Here is a 21,756-nt window from a genome sequence, read left to right as displayed (position 1 = left end):
TATGATAATGGCACGGAGCTACTAACTTCACTAAAATAGTCGACGTCCACTTATATTTTCGATCATATACATGAATGGAGACGTCGAAGGCGATTAGTGAAAGTTTTTATCCCGGACCAAATCTTAGCTGAATGGTTTGTTAAATCATTATTACCGAAGATTACTGAAGACGTAGCTAAGGCCGGAGTAGTTACTGAGGAGCAAGTGATTGCTCAAGCGCAGTACCTTGACTTAGTTTACACTCAGTCAGGTACGTTACACGAAAAGATCCTAGATCTTCCAAAGTCAAATCAAATCGTTGTTGCTCCTTCGGGATCTCATGCTGCTGATGGCATGATTGGTACGGTAAATACTAAAAGCAAGAAGAAGTCTTCAAAGAATTCTTCGCCTATTATAACCTTACCAGATTCCCCGACAGGAGAATCTTCTCCTGAAATTTCCGCTGATATCCACGCTGTAGAGTCATCTACGGCTAAATCAAAAAACGGTGGGAAGAAGAAAGGTAAGAAGAAGAGTAAAGTAGACAAGACTCCAAAGGAGAAAACAGAAAAGTCGGAAACCAATGACGAAAAACGCAAACCTCGATATCCTTGTCTTATTTGTGAAGAGGACCATTTTACAAGAGATTGCCCCCATCGAGCCGAGGTTGTGAAAATCATCAAAGGTTCCCCAACTCCTGCTGTTTTGAAAGATCCATTTCCAAAGCAGGAGAGTAAGATGATAGGTTCTTCCTCGGGTGCCACTGAAGAACCCATATTGATGATGTCTCATGTAAGGATTGTGACTCGATCGCAAGATTATGGTAGTAAGAGTCCTGTTGATGGATCGAAAGAAGCATAATCTTCTCATTCAAATCCATCAACCTCAGCTCCCGGTTCCGATCCACTAGAGATCGAGAAACCTAACCCTGACTTAGTAATCAAACCGCCCGCCAAGGGTGTACTTCGAAGGTCTGCTTTCAATCCACATGCGAGAGCGGCCCAGAATTACAACATTGTTGAGGATTTAGCTGTTTCACCCTTAGCAATGTCGGCTTTAGAAGTGCTGCAATCATGCCCAGCACAGCGAAAATTACTTTTGCTGGCTATAGGAGCCGTTGATGTTCAGGACCCGAACCTCATAATCTTTGATCTAGAAAATAGTACACTGCGTTTACCTCATCAGATGGCTTTCTAGATCCCAGTGATAGTCAAAAATAGGCCTATTCATCGGACTGTAATTGATGAGGGATCTTCCACGTGTATTATGTCGATACAGTGTTGGAGATCGCTTGGTTCTCCTTCACTAAATCAATCCCTGACAATTCTTAAGGCCTTTGATGGCCGTGGGTTCCATCTGTTTGGAATTCTACAGGATTTGCCTATAGGGGTTGAAGGAAAAACTGTTAGTCTAGATGTGGAGGTGGTTGATGCCCCTCTAGACTACAACCTTCTTTTGGGTCGAAGTTGGTCTTACGCTATGACAGCGGTCGTTTCATCGGTCTTAAGAGTAATAAAGTTTCCACACAATGGCAAGATCGTAACCATAGACCAGCTGGCCTATTTTTCATCTGAACCAGCCTCTTCAGAGAGTATCCAGCATGTTGGTAAAATGACTATCCCTTACAAGGATGTTGGCGTAGGATTAGTTAAAGATGCCGGTTTACTGGGAACTTTTCCTTTTCCTCCAATCAACGCCGTGTCTTCATTTGCATCTATTCATATGATTACTTCAGACACCATTGTTTATGACGATCCTTGGATTGTTCCTTCTGAATCTGAGATAGACTCATTTGGTGATGTAATGCCTTTGAGTCCATATGAAATTGCCTATGAATCCGTGCAGTCTTTTTCCGACACGAGTTCAACCAAAATCGACCAAATGAATGTGGTCCGTGAGGAATCCCTTTTCACGTCAACCTCGGAATTAATAACATTTCCCGAAGTTGTGTCATCTGACGAACAACTTTGTGAAGTCCTGTGCGTAGATGATTTACCATGGGAAGATCTCCATCATAGATCTTCATTTTTACCTGAGGATGATCCTTTTGAAAACGATTTCTCATCAATCTTTACAACTGAATATGTCAAAGAAGCTCATATTCCAATGAAACATCCTGATTCAGAGCTGAATTTGGGAAACATTTCTCGCACTATTCCCATTGACATTTCAGTCAAGTCCGGAATTGTTGAGCACATTCATATAGGTGCCTCGTGTTCAAATGACGAAATTCAAACATACAAGGCCCTATTTCAAGAATTTCGCGACGTGTTTGCCTGGTCTTACAAGGAGATTCCGGGAATTGATCCCGCCATTGTTGTCCATGAGATCAAGACTTACCCGGACGCTAAACCCGTCCGGCAATGTTTGCATCAGATTCACCCACGAAAAGTGGCTGCGATTAAAGCAGAAGTTGAGAAGCTGTTGAAAGCAGGTTTCATTTATCCGATCCCGTTAACGGATTGGGTATCGAATATTGTTCCGGTTAACAAAAAACAGGGAACAATAAGAATATGTATTGACTATAGGGATATCAATCGTGCTTGTCCCAAGGACAACTATCCAACACCCTATATCGATCAAATAATTGATGATTGTGCTGGCAGTGAAATATTTTCCTTTATGGATGGTTTTTCCGGTTACAACCAAATCAATATTCTACCTGCCGATCAACCAAAAACAGCTTTCATTTGTCCATGGGGGACATTTGCTTATTGCAAATTACCTTTTGGGCTTAAGAATGCCAGAGCCACTTTTCAAAGGGCGATGTCTTATGTATTTCATGACATCAAGCACATTGTGCAACCGTATCTCGATGATTTGCCCGCTCACTCCTTACATCGAGCTGATCACCTTATCCATTTACGAGAAATTTTTATGAGGTGTCGGCATTATCGTATACAGTTGAACCCACACAAATGTGTCTTCTGTATTGACGTATGACGATTGCTGGGATTTGTAGTTTCAAAAACCGGCATCTGCGTCGATCCCTCGAAGGTAGAAGCTATCATCAAATTTCCTCCTCCTTCGAGTCTTCGCCAACTCCAAAATTTGCAGGGGAAAGCAAACTTTTTACGCCGATTCATTCCGAACTACGCCGAGATTACCAAGGGTTTTACCCGGTTTTTGAAACAGAACGCTCAATTCTCTTGGGATGAGATAGCTCAGAAATCTTTTGATGCGCTCAAGCACGCGTTGACCCATGCACCGTTGTTGCATCCTCCCAACTACAACCATGATTACTTTTTGTACCTCGCCACCGCTCATTCCACCATTGGAATGGTCTTAGTCCAGGAAGACGAATTCGGAATGGAACATGTGATATATTATCTTAGTTGGACGTTAAATCCCACTGAGCTCAAATATTCACATGTGGAGAAATTGGCCTTGGCAGCTGTTCAAGCTGTCCAACGTTTTCGTCACTACATTCTTCTCCGTAAAAGTACAGTCATTTCGGATTGCAACCCTATGATCTACATTTTGACTAAACAATTGCTAGGGGGAAAGTACTCTAAATGGATCGTTATCCTGCAGGAGTTCGACTTGGAATTTGAAAAGTCTAAGTCTAAGAAATCTTTAGTTTTTGCAGAGTTGATGTGTGATTTCCCGCGTGCTGACACAGAAATTGTGGTAGAGGAACCCATTACAGACGAATCTTTTTTTCTCATCAGCACTTTAGATCCGTGGTATGGGGATATAATTGTCTATCTCCAAACCCAATCCTTTCGGCCCGAAGTTTCAAAGTCGAAACGTCGGAAAATTCGATTCCAGTCCCAACAGTACAAAATTATTGGAGATACTCTTTATCGCCGTGGGGCGGACTTGGTTTTTTCGTCGTTGCTTAACTCATGAGGAAGCTGAAAGGGTTTTGAATGACTGTCACTCTGGAGCATGTGGCGGTCATATGTCTGGGTATGCCACAGCCCAAAAGATATTGCGCGCTGGCTACTTCTGGTCATCCTTGTTTAAAGACTGTATTATTGCGGTCCGGAAATGCCACAACTATCAAGTGTTTGATTTCAAGATGCGTGCACCACCTGCTCCTCTCCACCCTATTATTGTCATTGGTCCTTTTGCTAAATGGGGTATCGATTTTATTACATGTAACCCTCACTCAGCTGGGGGGCATGCGTATATCTTCCTTGCGGTTGATTATTTTACTAAGTGGGCCGAGGCGATGCCTACATTCGAGGCAAACGGCAAGACAGCTGCAATTTTCATATTCAATCACATTATTGCTAGGTTTGGTGTCCCACAAGCAATAATCACTGACCATGGGCGCCATTTTCGAAACGTTATGATGACAAAACTTACAGGCCAGCTTGGTTTGCGTCACGATAGCTCAACTCCTTATTATCCACAAGCCAATGACCTGGTTGAGTCTATCAACAAAGTTTTAGTTATCATGATCCGATGAATCATTGGTATTCATCGGTCGAATTGGCACAACATGTTATTTTCCGTGCTTTGGGCGTACCGAACCTCAGTGAAAACATCAATAGGGTTCACTCCTTTCCAACTAGTTTATGGTTTGGAAGCAGTGCTGCCCATTGAATGCAAAATCCCGTCACTTCAAATGGTTGTCGAATTACTCCCAGCTACTTCCGAAGAGGAGAAGCGTCTATTATACTTAGCTCAATTAGATGAGACTCGACGTGACGCTGCATTGGCAATCGAGACTCACGCAAAACGGATGAAAGTTCAGTATGATCGCAATGTGACCCCTCGAAATTTTTCGGAAGGAGACCTAGTGCTATTATATGATCAAGCTAATGATAAATTAGGTGTTGGAAAATTCGTTCCTATGTGGCATGGGCCCTACATTGTCAAGCGAAAGCTAGAAAAAGGGGTCTATGAGCTGGTAGATTTTGATGGGGACTCTTTGGGTAAACCCAGAAATGGACTTTACCTAAAGAGGTATTATGCTTAAATGATGGGTATGGAGATTTAGTTAGGTTAGATTTTTCTTTCTAGCTGGTGTGTTTGTTAGTATAGACAGTGTGCTTAGCTTAGAGATTGTGTTTTTCGTCGTTATTCTAGCTTATCTTGGTTTTAATCTTGATATTGCAGATGTCGACGCCTCTCCAAACGTACATTGGATTTGTTGATGGTGCTTGTCGTAGTACACGGAATATCTCTTCCGCAACTTGGGTTATCTATTCGTCCTCTGACGAGTTAGTTTATATGCATGGGGTGAGCCTCGGTCAAACAACAAACAACATTGCAGAATACAGTGTAGTGATTGAGTTATTGTCTGAATCTATTTCGTTTGGGATTCGGAGTTTGATAGTGAGGTTAGATTCTGAACTCGTTGTATTACAGTTTAATAGAGTATATGCCATTAGAAATCCAGTGTTATTAAGGTTATTTTTGAGAGTGCGCCTCTTGGAACGTGAATTTGATTACATTGAATATCAGCATATTCCAAGGTCATTAAATACATTAGCAGATGCAATTGCTTCTCGAATGTTAGACAGACATTTGCGATAATCATACATGTAAATTTAAAAACATTTCATCACACATGTTTAACAAGATAAGCCGGTAATAATGATATATATAGATAGGAGTGTGTCAAAAATACATCGTCTTCGATCATAGGTTGAAAAACACCTTATGATCGGCAAAAATGATAAGTACAAAAAACCAAAATGTCACGTGTGTCTACAAAAGTGACCAGCCAGTCACTGGTGGTGCTCTCTATACGACACCACTGCACGCGCTACCCTACACAAGAACCTCCTAAAAGGTCCTGGGACTGCGACCACATAGCGCTGAAGTCTGATAGGGATATCATCTATAGTCGTCTCTAGTATGTCCGCCGTAAGACGCTCTAGGTCCTGTTCCAACTCGGCTAAGGTCTCTGCAGCCGCATCCTGTGGGGCCGGTGCTGGTGCAACTGGTACTGTCCTCTCGAAAGGCCGGAGATTGGCTGGATGCTGTGGGCCTACATATGCATTTTGAAAATTGTCACTGTCAGTTTTGAGACGATATAAAAACAAAAAAAAAGGTAAATAATTTAAAAACTTGTGAAAAATGAAGTACCTGTGTCGTCCCACTGTTCTCCCGGTGGAAGAATCATGTCCAGATCTCCGCGAAAATCAACTCCGGCATACGAAAAATCCTGTATCGAGAAGATCTGGTTCTCTAACCAGTGAAAATACTCTGGTCTAAATTGGACAACCTCCGTGCCCTCGTCAGGATGACGGGCCATCACCGCAACCCATCGCATCAACTTAGGCTCTCGGGGAGGCCTAACCTCAACAGTAAGCTGTTGTGGGATCAGCATCGGAACCCTCTCTAGGGCAAAACTCACAACTAAAGGCCCATAAACAATAGTCTTCAGCTGTCTGTTTTTGGTCCTAGTCAGTTGGCCCTTTAAGTTGGCCAACACAGCATCGCACCAGTTGAAAATGGTGCCCTGATAGCAATCAATCGCCATCCGCATCTGGGATCCAGTGGCAATATGCAAAGCGGCAACCCCGTAAAGTCTGGTAACTGTAAAGGAAATTACCATAAGTTCAGGTCGGGATATCTTTTTGATTTCTATCCCCTTATCCTGGTTTTGGTTATTACACCACTCTAGCCAGAGGCTAGCAATGGACTGGCCACCCGGCCTAGTCCCCGACAGAGTCAATTGTTTGCCCCTCTTAGGCAAACCAATGAGAAAGTAAATATCAGAGGGCTCTATCTCGAGCTGGTGCCCTCCAATGTAGAAACACTGATCCTGAACATTCCACCTTTCGACCAGCCACTCTAGAAAGCGCACCTGGGCCGTCATGCCAGGTATGGCCCAGTATTTGTAAAGACCGCATGCCTTCAAAGCATCAATGGAAGGTTGGTGATTAATCGCGGCCAAATCAACATCTTCATGCTCCCTCTCGCACCAATCAAGCATGGTGGGCAATATACACACCATAAAACATCTGTTAGAGTCCATAAATTTGAAAGTTTTTGGTTCATTTTGGAGAAATTGGAGTTTAAAATCCACTCCGCGGTGTACAAAGCCAGCCCTTTAGAGACAGGGTGTATGTACGCAGTTTCTCTTAAGGCAAGCTGCGTACGCCCGGCATTTTCCCAATGGAGAAAATGTTGGGGTACGCAGGTCACCCATGGGGCACCTGCGTACCTCGAAAAGCGGACCTTGAAACCCCCAAGGCCTCCAAAAAATAAAACTAAAGCCTAAAAACAAATTCTAAACGGATGGAAATGCAAGGGAGGATGTTGTAGAATACCTGATGAGGCGGCGTTCGATTTCGACGGTCGGATTCTCCGCAATCTCCACGGGAAGTTTCTTGCCAAAAGCCCTTTTTCTCTCCTCAACAGTAAAATGGTAAAAATGAAATGGTAAAAACCCTTTTTATAGGTTTTTTGAGTAAATAAATGTCAAATTTGTTTATTTTCCACCATGAAAAGGTATTTTTCAAGTATTTTTATCTATCTTTAAACAGGTATGAGTAATGTGTTGGTTTTTGCGCAGAATAAAAGGATTTTCAGGGAAAATGTCATTTTTCACAAACAAAAATATCAAAGTCATCTTTTAAGCCCTTTTCTAACTCCCAAAACATGAAAAGATTGCCGAGCGTTTCTTTTACACTCGTTAAAACGGAATTAAAAGACGGTCCCCTTATAGCCCTTTTCTGACCGTAAAAACAGGAAAAGATTGCTGGATTTTTGTCGTTTCAAATTCGATACTAGAAATAAAATGACGTGTCCTTGATCGCTTTTTACTTTTCAAGTCAAAGACACTAATCATGAAAGTACTCCTTGGTCGTAAGATCAAGCGGTTCTCTCAAGTATTATTTTATACTTTTTCAGGCTTGGGAGACACAACTTTATGAAAAAGTTCAACCTGGAGTCTTAAGTTTTTTCAGACTCTCTAAAATTGAAAAACGCCGAGTTTCTCCTATACTGGACTCGTTAAAATTTCACAGTAAAGGACCTGTTCGATTACAAACAGGAACGAACCACTCCTTCTTAGGGTTCGAATCAAGACTAAGTTGGACTCATCCGAAGGATGAGCTTATAATCAAGCATATGTTATCCTCCTCAAGCTTGTAAAAAATAAAGAGGTACTTGCCAGAAATGGTGGGGGAAAAGAGAGAAAAATGAGCCTATTTGTTATCCTTTGTCTCAGAAGAAGCCTTATCACCACTCTTGAACACGACACTTTTTCATTCACCTGGGTTGGGAAATCCTTTGCCTCAAAATTGATCAAACCACATTGAAAGTCTTCAGCCGGGTATTAACTTTGGGTCAAATGTCACCAAGCCATCTGTTGTGTCGTTATGTGTTCAAGAGGTCACTGCAAATAAACCATTCATCTGCAAAATACCCGTCATCCATCTTGACCATCCCTGAGTCAGTCCTTACAGCTACATTTCTTCAACTTGATCTATGATTTCGTGTTGTGGGCTTGCCTGCAACGGGTCGCTTTGTATCGACATCAGCACATTATCTAGAAAGATGACCTAGAAATCGTCAGTACCTTGAAATCTGCATGCATCAATGGTAGGTTTCTCGCCTTTGACGACAGTTTACATCATTGACTTTCGATCGAAGGATTCCGTGAAATGTTCGGCATCAATTCATTCATTCACATCTCATGGATTGTACTGGGTACTTTGAGAACCATTGACATCACTGGTGGTCTCTCTCATGCTTGTTAACAGTTTACATCATTGACTGGTAATCAAGTGGTTTCTACCATGTTCGACATCAACTCATTTATTCGCATGGATAGAATCGTACCTATTCGGGAAGTAGAAATGAAGACCCTGGATCTAGTTTCCACCATCCAGGCTGCGAGGAGTTTTGTATTCATTATACAGTAGACTAATCATAAACAAATGGCTGCGCCCATACTGTGTCTACAAAGTCTATGATTATGATGTACTGCAAAATCGTTCCTGTATCATAGCAGTAGATAGTTTGTTAGTTAAAGTTTTCAATCTGAGCATGGGAATGCCTACCTCAGTGATGATATGATCTTATATATGTATTTTGTGTTGAATACTGGCAGGTTCCGACTGGGCTCTCCACAAGATAATCCTTGAAATGATAAAGTACTTCACCCTTCCTAGATGATATGAAACCCTAATCTACTACAGGCTTCGCACTTTAGGGGGCAATCTGTTACACTAAAATTTGTCACCATGACTATTTGCAGTTAGTATGGCTCCATCAACTGTCATACTATCCTCCTTCGCAAGTCTCATACCTCTGCTCTCCATGTCAAACTCCAAGAAAGAGAGAAAGTCTTTAAAAATCTATATATCTCTGGGTACGCAGTTTCTCTTAGCCTTACCTGCGTGTACACACCCCAAGTTCACAATACCTACGTACTTGTATGCTCTGTCTGTAAAGGGGACGGTGCGTACTCCTGTAAAGGTCAAAAGGCGCAAGTTTCACTCTAAAAAAGTTACTTATAGTCATTTCTAGAGCATTCTAGAAGCTTGTTTGATGTGTATGGAGCGCCTCCAGATGGTTCATGTATCCCTATGAAAGAGGAACTTATCCCATCAAGAGGTGAACTATCCCATCCAAAGAGGGGCTTATCCCATTGATGGTGGACCTGAATAACTTCCTCTAGAGCACTATAAATACAAGCATTGGGCCAGAGGGAGGGGAGGTTGAAAGCTGAACATTCCTAAGGGTAGATGCTGCTGGAATTAGGACTCCCTTGTAAAGCTTGAGAGGAGAGATTCCCATCCTTTCCTAGCCTTATTTGGAAGTGGGTGAGCTGATCAAAGTAAAGGAAAACTCTTACTGGACCCTAGGAGGGACCTGCACAACACCAAGGCTCGGGTTGTAATGGTTTCTTTTGTTTCCACTTAATACAAATGAACTCATTTTTCTCAACAGATTGTTATTCATGATTTGTTTCATATACTCCTTGGTCTGTATGATGGATATGTGTTATTTTATAAGTTTATCAGGTGCTATTTAATCTTTTGGCTTGTTAGTGAATGCAGGTTTCGAAGAGAAGGAGGAGCTCATCCGGATCGGCGAGGCTGGACTACTACAAAGCATTGGACTAAAGGTATGTTAAAATCACCTGATTACTTGTATTCTAAATGCATGTTTAGAGAAAGGTAGTGTTTATTTTTCTTGTTTGTCACTAGAAAGCCTTTGCTTCTAGGGAGGTTGGTTTTGTCTGCAATATCGACTCTTTCCGCATGACACATAGTACCCGAAATCTATCATCCACGGCATGGGCCATTTATGACCTCCATGGTGAGTTGATTGATCTTCAAGGTATATTTCTAGGTCAAACAACTAATAACATCGCTGAGTATAGTGCAGTTATCAAATTGTTGTCAGAAGCTATCGCTCTCGGCATCTAGGAATTAGTTGTCAACCTTGAATCACAGCTTGTCATCCTTCAACTCAACAGACAATATTTTGTCAAAAACCCTCAGATATTGAGAATGTATCTATGTATTCGTCTACTACAGAGAAATTTTCATTACAATATTACATATCATCATATTCCTAGACACATGAATACATTAACAGATGCATTAGCTAATTATGTGTTGGATAGACATTTGCAAAACATGTAAAACCTCAAAAAATAAAAACATTTGTGCCATAGTAAGTAAGGAAGTATAGCATATATATATGTGTGTCAATAATGATTGTCATACATCAAAACCTCAAAAAATAATATGTGTGTTCAAAATACATCGGTGGCTCGCAGGCCTTACACATTCGTGGCTCATAGGCCTCAAAAATGTGGAATGTTAAACCTATGCACTAAACATCATGATGCTCATGGTAGCATGTAACTGCTTGAATTACGTGAGTCAGCAGTCAATGGATCCAATCTAATACCCCCACCATATGCCTCTGATACTAGCATGGGACATCACCCATCTGGGCATACTCTGGGATCCCATGGGTCAATCCCTCGAGATTCTGCATGATCTCCTACTTGTTTTCGCTTCCCTCCTGATAAGGAGTGACCTTGAATTGCCGAGTGATACGCTTGGCGATCGCGGACATCCCGGCAAGGCGTTCTGGTCCAAAATCTACATTCATAAAATCAAAGTGTCATGAACACATATATCTCAAAAACAATAAAGAAACATAAAAATTCAAAATTGTTTGTTTTTTACCTCCATCATCATAATCCTCCCCCTCCGGGAGCGGCATATCCGTATCTACGTAGTAGTTGATACCACTGTGAGGCCAGTCTCCACTACAATCAACTATCATCATAGCCATGAGAAAAAGGCATGCTTATAGGACATATGTTGGCCCCCGGTAATCCTCAGCATCAACGCACTCCAACGGACCATCCTTGGGTCTCATGGCATCGGTGGTTCCACCTCAGCTAGTTGATAGTGGAACAACAGAACCTACTCTAGGAAGAAATTCACTAGCACAGACCTGTAGAAAAAGTGCTTCGGGTTTCCCACCTTAGCTTTTGATAGCTGGCACTTCATGTTGACTTTCATATCTTCCACCCAGTTGAAAACAATGGGCATCGTGCAGTCGATAGCATACTGAAACTTCGGCTTGTTGCCCTAATGTTGCGCTTGGGCACCAGCCACTATGTTGATGGTCAGTAGTAACACTCTTAGCACAATATCCCGAACAGTCATAATCTTGATCTTGCCACTTTTTGATTTGAGTGCTTCTAGGCAATGTTCGACAAGTAGCATGGTCACACTTGCCCCAATTGGCCTTGACACATATAGATTGACTAGCTCCTCTCTCCGGGATAGTCCTGTGATGAACTAAATATCTCAAGTTTCCAACTCCAGCTCTTGGACACGAATGATGAAAATATCTTGATTCACGTCCCAGAGACTGACCAGATACCATAGCAGTTTGGGTTGAGCCCATATACCTGGTGTAAGGAAGAATTTGAGGAGCCCATAATTCCTCAAAGCATCCAAGCAATTTGGGTCACCCATTGCTTGAGTGTCAATATCCTCATGCTCGTGTTCCTTCCAATCCACCATTTTTCACGATTATTTCCCTACAAAAACCATATAATTAAGTCAATAATCATCTTTGGCCAAAGAAATTTGGATTCAAGAGGACAAATTGAGAAAAAACAAGGAAAAAAAATCACGATGTCAGCGCGATTGTTTTAAAAGCAATAGTGCCGATGTCACGGTTAACAGTTTTAGCAACCCCTGATCAACGCGATTCTGTGCCCAGAAATTGCATCGAACAAGGGCGAAAATGTTTTGCCAAAACCTCCTCATGAAATCCAAAAAATGGATAAAAACATGTGAAATAAGTATGAAAATGGAGCTTAAGGTCTTGACTCTTACCTGCAACTAACAGCTTGGTGAATGACCCCCGGATCTCCTACAATATTCTCAAGAAAAATTAGGGCACAAGTAGGTAAAAGGCTCTTCACACAAAGGTAAAATGGTAAATGGTAAAACATAATTACTTTTGCCTCCTTTTATTCATTTTTTCATGAACTATTAGGGTTTTTAAGCATTTTTGACGTATTTTTCCTCATAACTGGATAATGCATTTACATTTTTGTGCAAGGACAGGTGACAAATTGTCGATGATGGTACTGGAGTCATGTTTCAGCTCTTTTCTCAACTTGTAAAACTCAAATAAAAAGATCACTGAGTACTTTTCCCTTTCTGACTCATAAAAGAGAATAAAAATGGGGGTTCACTTTCAAGCTCTTTTCTGATTCTTTAAACACGAAAATATTGTCGAGCTCTTGTCATTTTGAACTCGTTAAACGATACAAAACTTCATTCACCCAATATACATTTACCCCTTTTTCAGGCTGGGATGAACTATTTACGAAAAAGGTACTCCTTGACTAAAATGGTCAAGCAGATCTCTCGATCATCGTTTTCTACCTTTTTGGGCTTGAGAGACATAAATGTCTGAAGAGGGCCCATGTGGACTTTTCTTTTCCGTGTGTTTTTCAAACTCTCTAAACATGAAAAAGATACTGAGTTACACCTTTGTCAAACTCGTTAAAAAATTAAACCACATTGGATTCATCGCCATGACGATCGTGAGATTCTCCTTCCTAAGGCTCATTAAACTTACTAGGTTGGATTCATCTTAAGGATGAACTTACAGTGCAGGCACATGCTATTCCCTTCAAGATTGAGATCAAAAATAATTGGGGTACCTGCCAGAAATGGTGGGGGAAATTGGAAATTCTATCAGTCATGTCAGAAGCTCACTCTTGAACATGACACTTTCTGCTTCGTGTCAGGTTAGGATATTCTCCTTTTCATCATTTACCTTCATGGGTTGGGCCGTTCATTTTTTCCTTCCATTTCATCTCTTCCACGTCATCATGACCACCAATCCTATGGATCCGAAAGCTGCCAAACTCCCAAGTTGTGTCACCGATATGTTCGAGAGTTAGTCCCTCTACAGTTGCACTTACTCTTGATTCTCTGTATCATCTGAAATCATTTGCATCCCTTTGTCTTGTGTCAATGATGTGGGATACATCATGGCCCTCCTTCAAGACAGTCGCTTCCCATCAACTTCAACTCATTATCCAGGAAGTTGGCCAAGAGACTCCCTTCCATTACCTTAGAGCTCTCATGCCCTAGTGGCAAGTTCTTTACACTCCATGATAAGCTCACATCATTGGCTTTTGATCGGGTGATTTCACGGGTGTTCAACATCAGTTCCATTATTCACATTCTATGAATTTTGTTTCCGGTACCTTGAGAGCCATTATCATTATTGGTGGTTTCTCTCGTGCTTGTTAATGGTTCACATCATTGACCGGTAATCAAGTGAATTTCTAGCATGTTTGACTTCAACACATTCATTCACATGTTAGGATTTGTACTTTGATAAGGTCATTTGGAACACAAGACACTGGGCTCAAATTACACAAGTCCATGTTGCGAGGAAATGTGACATGATCGTGTTGATATAAATGTCTCTTTTAGATGGATCGCTGCGACCATATCATGAGTTGTTATATGTGATCCTTCTCATTATTGGATGGTTGCAACCATACCTTGGTTTCATTATGATCCTTTCTATTGGATGGTTGTGCCCATGCCTTGGATCCATTTACATGATCATTCTCTGGATGGTTGCGTCCATACCGTGATTCATGTATCATTATTCAGAGTTTTCTGTGTTGTATATGTATTTGTGCTTGCTTACAGGTTTTCAAATTACGGACTCCGCTTCCCTACTTCCACTTGTCAATCATTTCACCCCTCACTCTAGTTTGGCCTTCACGCTTTAGGGGGCATCTGTTACACAACATTTTGTCATTGTCCCTGTATTCCCCATCCATGATCCTAGAGGACCTCTACAGTGAACCTGAGATGCTTTCCCATCATGAAGAAACTCCCAATATGTCCCTCTTCATGAGTAGAATAATTTCCCTTTGCATCATTTCCCAAGAATCTTACTTTTATCCTTGTTTACAAGATTAGTGCCACTGACCAGTTTCCTCCTCGTGGCAATTTACAGAGATCAAAACAAGCCCTCGCACTGTAGGAATTTACAGGGTAAGCTCCTCAGAAAGAACACCAAAAGGACACCGCTCACAACCAGATCACAGATCAATACACCAGTATTTTTGACGTGGTTAAAACCCTCAAAGAGGGAAACAGTCCACGGCCTGAGCCAACGCGGCCACTTCAGGCAATTTATTAATCAAAGAATGAAAATTTACATAAGCTTCTCTCATGCACGGATTCCCCGAACAATGACCCTCCATGCGCTTTAAATAGAACTCATGGACTAATCGGGTGTCAAGCCACGGATCAAGTGTCGGTAATACCGAGGAGAGAGTGAACCGTCGGATCACTACATATCGTGACCGTCGCATTGTAAGTTACAAAATGTACAACGGTAAAGAAACACACTTTACCTAACTCTATACTAGAACAAGTTGAACTTAACTATTTCCTATGTGTCGGAATATCCTAACATCCCCCCTTAAGAACAACTTGGGATAGGATTGAAGGATTTACAAATATGACACAATAGGAGAAGGAAGGAGGCACTAGAGCCTATCCCCCCTTAGTGACAACTTCCTGAACTCCAAGCATATATCGAAGTTTAGTGAACTTCGCCTCTGTGAGAGCCTTTGTGAAGATGTCTGCAACCTGATCATCTGTTGAACAATATTGCACTTCAAGAACATGGTCATGAATGAGCTTTCTGATGAAGTGCATGTGTAGTTCAATGTGTTTGCTGCGCTGATGCTGGACTGGATCTTTGCATAGCTGAATGGCACTTTGATTATCACACCAAAGTGTGGTTGGATGCTGCTGCTTAAAGCCAAACTCTGATAGGATCTGACGAAGCCACAAGGCTTCCTTACTAGCTTCCACGGCACCACGATACTCTGCTTCTACTGACGAAAGAGAAATGGAAGCCTGTTTCTTACAAGCCCATGTAATAGGTCCTGAACCAAGAGTGAAGACATAACCGGCAATAGACTTCCGATCGTCAGGGTCACCAGCCCAATCAGAATCAGTGAAACCAGCTAATAGAGGAGCTGCTTTGGCACTGTAATGAATCCCAAACTGTACTGTACCTCGAACATAACGAAGTATTCTTTTAGCTGCTTTCCAATGACTTTCACGGGGGTTTTGCATAAAACGAGCAACAAGGCCAACAACAAAGGAAAGGTCAGGACGAGTATGGGTTAAATACAAGAGTTTTCCTACAAGTTGATGGTATAAGGTAGCATCAACTTCAGGAGAAGTACAAGAGACTGAAAGTTTGACTCCAGACTGAAAGGGAGAAGGGGCTGGCTTACAGTCTTCCATGTGAAAATGACGAAGAATATCACAAGCATACTTGGACTGGGAAAGGGAAATACCCTCCTTGGATTGCAAGACTTGAAGACCGAGAAAATAGTGTAAGTGTCCTAAGTCTGTCATTTCAAATTTATTTTTAAGGCTGGACTTCACATGGTTTATAAGGTTGGGATCACTACCAGTAAGAATAAGATCATCAACATAAAGAACAAGGATGATAAGAGAGTTGCCCACTTTCTTGGTGTAGACAGTATTGTCAGAATAACACCTAGAAAAGCCAGATTCTAAAAGAAAGCTATCAATTTTGGCATACCAAACCCGAGGAGCTTGCTTGAGACCATAAAGGGCTTTCTTAAGTCGACATACAAGGCTGGAGTCTGTTTGGATGAAGCCAATGGGTTGTTCCATATAGATTTCTTCATGCAAGTCCCCATGCAAGAAGGCAAATTTAACATCCATCTAATGGACTTCCCATTTTAAAGAGGTAGCAAGGGAAAGAACAAGGCGGATAGAGTTCATTTTGGCAACAGGGGAGAAGGTTTCAGTTAGTCAATGCCTTCAACCTGTGAAAAGACCTTAGCAACAAGACGAGCTTTATGTTTATCTACTTTCCCATCTGGTCCATACTTGGTGCTGTAAACCCATTTACATCTAACAAGTTTGCGTCCCTTTGGTAGAGGAACAAGATCCCATGTATCATTTGCCAACAATGAATGATATTCTTCATTCATAGCTGCTTCCCAATGTGGATGGCCTGAAGCTTCTGCAAAAGTGTCAGGATCATGATTTACTGGAGCTTGAGCTAGTAAAGAAGAGGCTCTTTCAAACTGAGAATGTGTATGTCGCTGATCTGTAGGATCACCGGCAAGATCACCTGCTGCATCCTGAGTAACACGGACCCATCTTGGAAGTTGAGGATCCTGAGAAGGTGGGGGAGGATTGTCATCCTCACTTTCATCATCTGAAGAAGAAATGTTCTCAAAAGTAGAAGAGATAGGAAGAGGTGGCACATCCGCCGGACTAGGCTCGCAGGCCGATTTATTTTCATCAAATTTTACATCTCTTCTAATGATAACATTTTTGGACTTAAAGGGAATAAGTCTATAACCTTTTACATCTTCAGAATATCCAACAAAAGTACATTTCTCACTCTTAGGTTCTAAAGCTTTATGCTTTTCATCTGGAATATGGGCCCACACTTCACTTCCAAAAACACGAAAGTGACTTACATCTGGTTTAATGGAACTCCAAGCTTCTTCTGGAGTGATATTCTTTAGAACCTTAGTAGGAGTGAGATTGATTATATAATTTGCACAATTAATTGCTTCGGCCCAAAAACTAAGACTGAGTCCTTTAGATTGCAGCATACAATTAGCCATTTCCTTTAAGGTGAGATTTTTCCTTTCAGCTACACCATTTTGTTGTGGAGTGTATGGAACAATATGTTGCATTTGAATTCCATTTTTGGTGCAAAAGTTGATGAATGTGTTTTTAACATATTCTCCACCATTATCAGTTCTTAGCTTAAGAATTTGATGTCCAGATTGTTTTTCAACAAAGGCTTTGAAGGCCAAAAATGTGTTAAATACTTCACTCTTGAGTTTTAAGAAGTATACCCAAGTGCGTCTGGAGAAATCATCAATGAAAGTTAAGAAATACTTGCAGCCAGAGAATGAAGCAACAGGAAGTGGACCACATAAATCACTGTGCACAAGCTGTAAAGGGGCTGAGGCGTGCCAAGAGGCACGTTTTTCAAAACTGTCCCGATGATGTTTTCTGAGTACACATCCGGAACAAACACCATCTCTGCAAGATACCATAGGAAGACCTGTCACCATATTTTCTTTACATAGATGCTGAAGGGAGCGATAGTTTAAGTGACCAAATCGCTCATGCCAAAGTTTGCTCACTTCATCATTATGAGCAACAAATACTGAGGGAATATTTGATGACCCAAAGTTGTGAAACTTATACAACCTTGTGGAATCATCAGCAATACCAGTAGCTAGAATCTGTTTAGGATCTCTTAGATCCTTGATTACAACATCACGAGGTGAAAATTCAAAAATTTTACCTTCACCTGAATGAGTTATCTGATATACAGATAGAAGGTTGCAGGATAAGGTTGGAACACATAATACATCATTAAACTGACCATTGTCTAGATGAACAGTTCCAGTCCCTACAACATTAAGAGATCTATCATCACCAACATATATATTTTTGGTGTTACAATCATTTAAAGAAGAAAACATGGCTTTGTTTTTGGCCATGTGACAAGAGGCTCCAGAATCAATGAGCCACTCATGAGAATGAGAAGAAGAAGATACATTTAATGCATAACCAGACTGTGATGATTGACAACGACATGCAGAAAGTGCCATTCCTGAAGATGAAGTTGAAGTTGAAGTTGAAGAATGCTCCACATGGATGTTATGTTTCTTCATTGCGGCTTCCAAGGCTTCCATCTTCTTAAAGCATTTAGATTCTAAGTGGCCATCTCGATTACAAAAGTTACAATGTCTATCAGTCTTCTTCCATTTGTTTTTATTGGTCCTATCATTTTGCTGAAATGATCTTTCATTTTGAGGCTGAGTTTGCTTAGGACCCTTGTTTGGTTTAGGACCATTCTTTTTAGGATATGACTTCTTAGGATTCTTTGAATTTGGTTGCTGTTGGGCGGCTAACGCTTTCTTGGAAGAGTTTCCAAGATTAAGAAGACCAAGGTGTAAGAGTTTTTCTTGTTCTCTTATTAAAGAATCACAAAAAGAGTCAAAGGAAGGGGCCTTGTAGTCTTTTCCTTGACAAATGAAAGCTTCCCTTGTAGAATGGAAGGTGGAAACAAATACAAAGTAGGCTGGTCCCAACTTAGTAAGGATGGAATAAATAAGGTTACTATCTTCTTTCTTAACCTTAACACCTTCCAAGAGATATCTAAGGGTCTTGAATTTGGACAAGAAATCTTCAATGCAAGAAAAATTATTAGGATCCAATGTAAGAAACTCATTTTCAAGTTGATGGGCTCTAATTTCATTTTTAATCCCAAAAACTTTAGTGATTTGTTCCAATGCTTCATGAGTAGTATCAAGTTCTGCAATATGGAATCTAAGATCAGGAGAAATAGACATCCCTATCAAACCACGTGCTTGATCTTGTCTATTTTCCCATTTTGCAGCCTTGTCTTCATCTTTTGGTTTCTTCTCTTGGCCTGTGGCTATTTTGTAGAGACCTTTACTTCTAAGTAAATCTTCCATGTAGGCTATCCATTGGAAGTAGTTAATGCTGTCAAGAATGACTTGGCATGGACTTTCCATTTTTGTTTTTAAAAACTGAAGCTGAAGATGCTGAAAGTAAGTGTTCCAATGGATAGATCTCGAAAAATTAGGCTGTTTTAAAAAAAACGGCTCTGAAAAAGGCTTCCGGATGAAGAAGTTATGACTTTTTGAAAAAAAATTGTTGAAGTTGCCGACAAAGTGCGCGAATGTGCGGGAATGAAAAAAAATGCCCCCACAAAATGGAGATTTGAACCCGAGACCTCTACTCTCTTAAAATAGCTTTGAACCAATTGAACTATACAAAAAATTTGAGAGAGAGAAAGAGAGAGAGAGAGAGAGAGAGAGGGGGGGGGCCTTGGGTTGCGTGCTTGCCTTGAGAAAGCTCTTTTTTCCTACAAAACAAAAACACAAAACCCAACACGAATATGCAAAGAAAAATGAACCTTACGGCTCAAAGTTAGCTTTAGCCAGAAATGAAATATTTTTCTCAATGTTTCTGATTTTCCAAGATCACACTAAGGTGCAGGGAAAAGAGCATACGCATGAGAAAAAAAACTTCCTTTCTGTTTCTGATTTGCCCAGATCGCATAGATTCGCAGGGCAAAGAGCATATGTAGAAATGAAAGGTATAGATCTGGTAATAAAAAAATGCTAAATAAACAGAAATCGAAATAACCAGAGAGAAAATAACAGTAAACTGCAGATAAACAGTGTATACCTCCAGATCTTAAAAATGACGCAGATAGGGCTACCGAAAACCTTTTCGTGTGAAACGAAAGGGGTTCCTCACTGGAACAGATGATCCGAACACAACAGAGCAGTCCTCTCGGCCTGAAAGCAGTCAGAAACAATAGATCTAGGAAACGACAGCCGCATGCAGTTCTACCGGCTTCAGATTTGGATCACCAACGGACGCGGCCCTCAAATAGCTCTGATACCATGTAGGAATTTACAAGGTAAGTTCCTCAGAAAGAACACCAAAAGGACACCGCTCACAACCAAATCACAGATCAATACACCAGTATTTTTGACGTGGTTAAAACCCTCAAAGAGGGAAACAGTCCACGGCCTGAGCCAACGCGGCCACTTCAGGCAATTTATTAATCAAAGAATGAAAATTTACATAAGCTTCTCTCATGCACGGATTCCCCGAACAATGACCCTCCATGCGCTTTAAATAGAACTCATGGACCAATCAGGTGTCAAGCCACGGATCAAGTGTCGGTAATACCGAGGAGAGAGTGAACCGTCGGATCACTACATATCGTGACCGTCGGATTGTAAGTTACAAAATGTACAACGGTAAAGAAACACACTTTACCTAACTCTATACCTAACTCTATACTAGACCAAGTTGAACTTAACTATTTCCTATGTGTCGGAATATCCTAACACGCACCATACAAGCGACTAAGCCCTTTTCCAGTCACATCAATCCTCTTTTGGAAGGTTTTTTAAATAAGGAGTTGAAGCTTCCATGTCTAGAAGCTTCGTAACAGGAGTCTGGTACATGGTTGTGCCGGATGGAGCTGAGGAAGTCAGTTTGGGCTCCTTTCCCCTATTAGGATGGAAGAACCTCAAAGAGATAAGACCTTATCCCATGATGAGAGGAACCATATCCCATCAATCCAAGCTATATAAACCATTCTTTTTCCCAAGCAAAATCTAGTTGGAGTTTTGGAGTAAGTTTGAATAATCAGCAAGTCATGTATAGCTTGTAGATTTCTAGTGTATGTTTGAGGAAGAATAGTGTGTTTTTGGTTTGGTTTGAGACTAGAGGGAAGGAGGCCTTAAAACTTCCGTTGTTGGGGCTATCCATGAAGTGCTAGTAGAAGTGTGGGAACTCGGATACATGGGAGGAGATCAACGTCAAAGCATCAATTGTAATCTCTTTGTAATTTATATAAATGCAACTATTGATTGATTTCCTACATGAAGTGTCATTCTACATCTCTATGGATTAATGTTCCTTGACCTATTAAGTAGGATGAATACAATATTGTATCCTATCAAATTTTTTGTTGTTGTTGGTTGCTTGTTTCAGGTATTCGAAGGAAGGAAACGGAAAATAACTGGAGTGAGGACGCAGGATCATCACCAAGCGGAATAACGTTCTATGAGGTAGGCCCTCTTAATTGATTCTAGCTTAAGGAGATTTTCCATAGATTATTTGTTTGTGGCTATACCTGCTCTCTTGGGGTAAAGGAATTGTTTATGTCCACACTGACAATTTACCTGCACCACAAGTCTCACCTGAAGCAGTATGGGGGAACGCAAGAACCAAGTTTCTACATCTAGAGACTAGTGTGATGTCTTCCAACACCTCAGATCTACCTTCGTGTAGATCAATAAGCTCTCAGGGCTCGACTCTACACTTTTTATAATAGCCTTTAAACCTTCGTGAAGTTCTACGATCAATCCTTGCAGACCTTTAACATTTAAATTACCTACTTACACACATCAGAGAGCAATCCTAAATTAGTGTTCGCACATATTTACGCCGTAAGGCGTTCCCTTTGAGAAAGACATCCCTAAAATGTGACGTGTGCGATCCTGAGCCATTGATTCTGTGTGTTAGACGATTGGGGTGTTTTCTGCCGTTGATTTAATCTATTTTTTCATAGAAAAATATTATTTTTTCCACCAGCTGGAAGACAGAGAGGGAGGATCTGGCAATGGGCCATGAAAGGCCAGGCCTCCTGGCGATGAGACTCTTCGCAGTGACTGAACCGAAACGTGTCTTCGCAGTG

The 21,756-nt window shown here is 41.1% G+C and overlaps 1 protein-coding gene across 1 annotated transcript in view; it reads right to left on the bottom strand.

The window, feature by feature from the left end:
- Positions 1-21,756, bottom strand: part of LOC149147369 (cysteine-rich receptor-like protein kinase 44) — a 105,300-nt gene that overhangs the window by 81,482 nt on the left and 2,062 nt on the right. The window lies entirely within an intron of this gene.

The sequence above is a fragment of the Pinus tabuliformis genome, chromosome 9 (assembly GCF_031772625.1).
Source record: "Pinus tabuliformis cultivar Carrire ecotype Pingquan chromosome 9, CPIR1, whole genome shotgun sequence".
Classification (NCBI taxonomy): domain Eukaryota; kingdom Viridiplantae; phylum Streptophyta; class Pinopsida; order Pinales; family Pinaceae; genus Pinus; species Pinus tabuliformis.
Note: the sequence above shows the minus strand (reverse complement) of the source record. Positions and strands in the feature narration are given on the sequence as shown.